The sequence below is a fragment of the Malaclemys terrapin genome, chromosome 3 (assembly GCF_027887155.1).
Source record: "Malaclemys terrapin pileata isolate rMalTer1 chromosome 3, rMalTer1.hap1, whole genome shotgun sequence".
NCBI classification, from domain to species: domain Eukaryota; kingdom Metazoa; phylum Chordata; order Testudines; family Emydidae; genus Malaclemys; species Malaclemys terrapin.
The window spans coordinates 97,682,837-97,690,100 of NC_071507.1; positions in this window are offsets into that span (position 1 = coordinate 97,682,837).

Genomic DNA, 7,264 nt, shown 5'->3' on the forward strand with positions numbered 1-7,264 from the left:
ATAAAAGATCAACATATAACAAATGGAAAAAAAGTAGAAATATTTAGTGTTCTGTATAAATTAGAAGTTATGAAGTGTAGAAAATTGATAAGGGGAACTAAAAACATCAGTTGAAAACCTATTGCTGGTAAGGCTAAGGACAATAAGGAGTTTTAAAGTACATTAGGAACAAAAGAAATCCTAGCATGGTATAGGTCTGTTAGTAGATGGAGATAGTAAAATTGTTAATAAGGATGCAGAAAAGGCAGGCGTGTTGAACAAATATTTCTGTTCTGTATTTTGAAAAGAGTAGAATGATGGTCTCATATATATGCATATAACTAACAACCTCTATTAGGGATAGATATTTTTAAATCATCAGACATAGATCACCTGCAACCAGGAGTCCTAAAAGAGTTGGCTGAGTAGATTTCTGCCCCACCGATGCTTATTATTAATAAACTTTGTTATAATGGGAAATTTCAGAATACTGGAAGAGTGCTAACGTTGTGCAAACATATTAAAAGCATGAGTAGGATGACTCAAGTAACTATAAATTGGTTAGTGTGACATCAATCATGGTAAAAACAACAGAAAAGCTGTTATGGGATTTAAATGATAAAGAATGCACGTACAGGAATATATTTAATGCCAATCAACATTGAAAATAGGTCTTTTCAAACAAAACTGATTTCATTCTTTGATGGGATTACAAAATAATCTTTTGAGATTACAAAGTAACAGAGCATATATAATATACTTAGATTTTCTAAGACATTTGACTTATGTGATGGGGCAAGGCCAGATGGCTATAGTAAAGTAGTGAGGAACAGGTATGTTAGCCCCAGGCTAAACAAATCCGTGGTACCATGGTAACCAAATGGCAGTTGCTCCAGGTTAATCAAGACACCTGGGGCCAATTAAGATCCTTCTAGAAGGCAGGAGAGACAGCTAGATTGATTGGGACACCTGAAGCCAATTAAGGACTGTCCGGAACTAGTTAAAAGCCTCTCAGTTAGTCAATGTGGGGTGGGTGTCAGGAGCTGCGCTGTTGGAGGAATGAAGTAGTATGAATCCATATCAGGTGCAAGGAAGGAGGCAATTGTGAAGAAGATATTGAGTGGGGGCTGCTGTGGGGAAGTAGCCCAGGGAATTGTATGTGCCCTATTTCCAAAAAGTCAGCTTTCATAGCTGCTAAGTTTAGGGTCCCTGGAGTAGAGGGCGGGCCTGGGCTCCCCCCTCCCCTCCCTGATTAATCACTGATACTGGGAGACAACAGAGACTGTGTGAGGGAGGGTTGTTTCTCCTCACCTCCCTTGCTGGCTTATGATGAAAATGGCTCAGTAGACTGTGACCCTTCTCTCTAGAGAGAGAGAGAGAGAGAGAGAAGGGCTATGTGGAGGGTCACAGTGAGCCTCTGAGGCTAGCAAAAATCCGTCAGGAAATGCAGGACCCATGGAGTCAAGGACAGAACTTTGTCACACTTAGTATTGCAAAACTTCATGATTAAAAAATTAGCAATATACACCATCAGTAGAACAGACATTAAATTGATTAAAAAACTGGCTGACAGATCTCAGAAAGTAGTCATTTATAGGCCCCTTATTAAATGGGGGTGTTTCTAGTGCGGTTCCACAGCGAGTGGTTAGGCTTGATGCTATTCAATATTTTCATCAGTGATCTGGAAGTAAATATAAAATTGCCAGTAAAATTTGTGTCTGACACACAAATTGGTGGAGTGGTAAATAGGGATGAGGATAGGGCAGTTGTACAGAGTGATATGGATCACTTGGTAATCTGGGCTCATTCAAACAAAATGCATTTTAATACAGCCAAATGCAAAGTTATACGTCTAGGAAAAAGGAACACAAGGCATACTTACAGAATCAGGGACTATATCCTCAATAGTAGTGACTCTGAAACGTATCTAGGGTCACAATGGACAAGCAATTAAATATGAACTCCCAATGTGATGCTGTGGTAAAAAGGCCAGTGTGATCCTTGGAAGTATAAACAGGGAAGCAATAAGTAGGAGTAAGGAGATGATTTTACCTCTATATATGGCAGTGATACTGGAATAGTGCATACAGTTCTGATGTCCACATTTTTAAAAGGATATTGAAAAATTGGTGATGGTACAGAAAAGAGCCACAAGGATAAAAAAAACCCCGTGGCTGGCCTGGGTCAGTGGATTTAGGCTCATGGGAGGGCTGTGGGGCTAAAAGTTGTTGGGTTGATGGTCAGGCTCAGACTGGAGCCTGAGCTCTGGGACCCTCCCACCTCACAGAGTCCCATAGCTCAGGCTCCAGCCTGAGCCTGAACATCTACACACAAATTTTTCAGCCTGGAGGGAGCCCAATCCCTGCAAGCCTGAGTCAGCTGACCTGGGCAAGCCACAGGATTTTTATCCCTGTGTAGACATACTCTTAGGCCTGGTCCACTCTAACCCCCCACTTTGAACTAAGATACGCAACTTCAGCTACGTGAATAATGTAGCTGAAGTTGAAGTACCTTAGCTCTAACTTATTGCGGGTCCAGACACGGCAGGCAGGCTCCCCCATCGACTCCGCATACTCCTCTCGCGGAGCAGCAGTACCGGCGTCGACGGCGAGCACTTCCGGGATCGATCCGGGATCGATTTATCACGTCTAGACAAGACGCGATAAATCGATCCCAGAAGATCGATTGCTTACCTCCAGGTCCGGCGGTAAGCAAAGTATAGACTTACCCTTAGATGGAGCGATTTCAAGAGCTTAATCTGTTTAATTAATATATAAAAAAAGATTCAGAAGTGATATGATTACAATGTATACATATCTTCATCAGCCGAAAATACCAGGTACTTAAGGACTCTCTAAATCTCTCGAAGAAAGGCCCAACAAGAACCAAGGGCTGGAAGTTGAAGTCAGAAAAATTTAAATGAGAAATAAGGCACAAATTTATACAGTGAGAATGATTTAACCACTGGAACAAACTACCAAGGGAAGAGAGGGATTCTCCATCTCTTGATGGCTTTAGATCATGACTTGGTCCCTTTCTGGAAGATATGCTTTGCCAAACACGAGTCATTGGGCTCAGTACAGGGGAACTGTGTGAAATTTAATGTTGCTATTCTGAAGTTCAGACTAGATGATTTAATGATTCTTTCTGACCTTAATCTCTATGAATCTATGAAGAACATAAGAATGGCCATACTGGGTCAGACCAAAGGTCCATCAAGCACAGGATCCTATCCTCTGACAGTGGCCAATGGCAGGTGCACCAAAGGGAATGAATAGAGAGGTTATCATCAAGTGATCCATGCCCTGTCACCCAATACCAGTTTCTGGCAAACAGAGGCTAGGGACGCCATTGATGGATCTATCTTCCATGAATCTATCTAGCTTCCTTTTGAACCCTGTTATAGTATTGGCCTTCACAACACCCTCTGGCAAGGAGTTCCAGAGGTTGACTGTGCATTGCGTGAAAACATACTTTCTTGTGTTTGTTTTAAACCTGCTACCTATTAATTTCATTTGGTGGCCCCTTGTTCTTGTATTATGAGAAGGAGTAAATAACACTTCCTTATTTACTTCCTCTATGCCACTCATGATTTTATGGACCTCTATCATATCCCCCCTTAGTTGCCTCTTTTCCAAACTGAAAAGTCCCAGTCTTATTAATCTCTCCTCATACGGAAGCTGTTCTATACCCCTAATCATTTTTGTTGCCCTTTTCTGAACCTTTTCCAATTCTAATATTTTTTTTTTGAGATGGGGCGACCACATCTGCACGCAGTATTCAAGGTATGGGCGTATCATGGATTTTAGTGATGTGCTTCAATGTTATTTGTTGATGGCATTTAAAAGAATTCCTACCTATTCCTCATCACTTGCCAGCTTCAATCATTGGTACATTTCTGTAGTGAAGGATTAGTGTAGCAATGCATAGGCGCTATCTTTATGAGTTGCCGGGGGGTGCTCAACCTCAGCTCTGCCCCAGTCCCCGTCCCCAGTCCACCTCTTCCCCACAAACTCCTACCCCCATCCTGCCTCTTCCTGCCTCCACTCCACTTCTTCCTGCCCGGGAGCAGCCACGGAGTCAGCACCTGTGTCACAGCGACTTACTTTCTGGGACTCATTTATCAGCACCTCACAGTAGCTGGGTGCTTTCTTGTTGATCGATGTTAGGTGGACCGTTCTGTGTCTCTGTTTATAATTACAATTGCCATGGCTCCTGGAAAATATTTTCTGGTGCTCAACTTCCTTGAATGGATGGTTATCTCTGTATTGAGGCTCAAAGTATATCTTCTATCAGAGGGGTAGCCTTGTTAGTCTGAATCTGTAAAAAGCAACAGAGGGTCCTGTGGCACCTTTAAGACTAACAGAAGTATTGGGAGCATAAGCTTTCGTGGGTAAGAACCTCACTTCTTCAGATGCCGCAATACTTCTGTTAGTCTTAAAGGTGCCACAGGACCCTCTGTTGCTTTTTACAGTATATCTTCTGTCATTCATTTCTGTGGGTGACTACTGACAGCCTCTTGGGGCTTACTACTTGCTGTGGGTCTATACCTCTGGGAGAGATCCATAACATCACCTGTCCTGTGTTTATTTTAAAATGTGTATTGCACTGATTGTGTGCTACAAAACAAGCTAATTTCAGAAACTGGCACAGATCAAACATACTACCACCCCCCAACTGAAATAAGCATAACAGATGGCTCACAGTGTCAAATTAAGAAAAAGCCAGAGTTAAAAAATTGTGTCTTGCAACATGTCCTGCAACCCTCCAAACTCTGCTGGCATTAACCCACGTTAAAAAGGAATACAGATTAGAGCCAAGGAATCATGAGGAGAATGTCCTGCCTGCCTGCTCCTGGAAGCTCAATCCTGGGAATAGATAGCAAGGGCATTCTGGCTGATTGCAAGGACTGCAAAAATTTAACAGCCTGGGGGCTCTCAACTCCCACCAGAATCAGTGGGAGTCATGAGCACTCGACTAAAAGAAAGATGGTGCCTTAAATATCTGTATACAATCTAGCCCACAAAGGACTCGTTTTCCTTTTGATATTTCTACTTTTATTTTGACACTTCTGTTTCCTTATTTCTTTCCTGTTCTTTAAATTTGGCAGCCTTTAGCATTGACTCTGTCAGTTTTCACTGATTTTAAGGACTTTGTTTAATTTTATTATTTTCTGTGATCTTTTCCTCTCTCCACTCTCCCTGGGTTTATTAGCTTTTCATCGGCTTCTCTCTTGAAATGAGTGCAAAGGAATGATAGTCACTGGAAAAACTGGAAGAGGCTGTATTTCTTTCCATCCAACATAATGGATAAATTAGGGTTGAAGATGGTGATCTTCCTTGCTTTCCATTACTGAGTCCCTGGGTGTCTCTGTTTTCCATGGTTTCCAGGTCTCAGTTCCATAGCTTAGTCAGTTAAAATCCATGGCTTCTGTGCTTGAATTGTGTGAGTTTATGCCAGAGTTACAAGTAAACCATGAAAAAACTATTTTAATGTAGCATTATACAACTTTTTCCATCGAAGTCCTTGAAAACTGGCAAAATCCATGGGGTTCGCCATTTACCACAGGGACTGTGTTGTAGATGTGTGTGTGTTTCTTTTTAAAGTAGCCAACATCATTTTAGAAGGTAAATGTGTGTTTGTGGACACAATAGTTCTAACGGGTGAACTCCTCATCACCTGTGTAATGGTCAGCTAAAGAGCCTTTGTAAAAGGAAACTAAACAGAGGAATGTGGCATCATCTTCTGAAGAACCCTCAGGTCACCAGCATGGCTGCTGATACAGCCCTTAGGATTTAGAATGCAAAAAGCATTTATGTACAAAGTGTAATGTAAACCATAAGCCCTACAGGAAACTTCAGATCCTCCTTCTTTTGCAGATACAATATGATGAAAGCGTGATAAGTTTTTCTATCAGGCAAAAAAAACTAATATATTTTTACTATCCCATATGTAAAAATGAAACAACCAATTAACATAAATTAGGCAATAGAAAACAATTCCCTTCTAACTCTGCCTACACATTGAAAGGTGTAACTTGATTACAGCATTTCTGAGTATTTGAGAAGGGATGTTGACTGTTTAGTAAAGCACTCCCTTTGTTTGGAGTGAAGGCCCTTTGGAGTGAAGGCAGTTGTATTAAGAGGATCGGCTGTGGCTGGAAGTGGTGCAAGGAGCGCCGGGAGCTGGGAGTACTGGTGCCACGCATAAAGACCCGGCTCATGAGACAGCTCATGGTGTCTGACACCATCAGGTGGTCCAGAGACATTTATAGGGAACACATCACGGGACACCGTCAATACCACATTGAGTAATCGAGACTACCAACCAGGGAAATAACCCACTTCCTTCCCTGAAGAACCAAGGGCCGCACCCCACCCATGTACTTATTTGCTACACCGATACTGACTTGGACTCTTTATACATTCCATGGGTGGTGAACGCAAGCCCACTTATCCACTGATAACTTTAAATTATCTTTAAAAACTCCCACACCCAATCTGGGTCTATGCTGGTTATGTGATATGTATGTATCTCTTCATCCTTGTAACTGATACCTGTAATCCCTCATAACTCAAGCCTGACCCCAGATGTACCGGACCTTCTCTCTTATCTTGTGTATATTTAATTTTAAACATTAACTTTAATAAAATTTTTAACTGCCTGAGCAATCTGCTCAGCCTAAATTTACTCAGGCTTCTGAAACTGTTGTTCGCACTGGGTACACACAAAGACATTAGCATAATCACTCTCATACTGACTTTATACCATCTTATTTGCACAGTTACTCATATAAAAGTAATATTATACATGTCCTTCCAGTGGGCGCCAGAATTAGTGGGGATGGAAGGGCAGTCGCAGCCTTAATTACAGAGACACTCCGCCACATTTCCATGATACAATATGTACATTGAGAATTAACAGATCAACAAAACGAGAGTATATATTATAAACTATTTCTTACATATTGGTCAGTTGAATGACCATTCTGGCCTGAGCTGAATTTCTTACATCTTGGTGCTCCAGGAAGCAAGTTTTAGATCTGTGAGGTAAAATACACCATCTCTCAAAGCCAAAAGAAATGCACTTTGTGTAAGGAAAGTACAACGGAATTGATGGGGAGAACATCCAACCTAGGGAGCAGGCAGCCCCTTATGCCCTTATACTCTAGCTCCTCCAGCTTCTGGGCTAGAATAGGGCTTTTGCTCTGTGCACCCCCTACTTATGCAAGGATCATAATCATCAAAATGTGCCAGGGGTCTCATCTGGCATTTGGTGCAGCCTG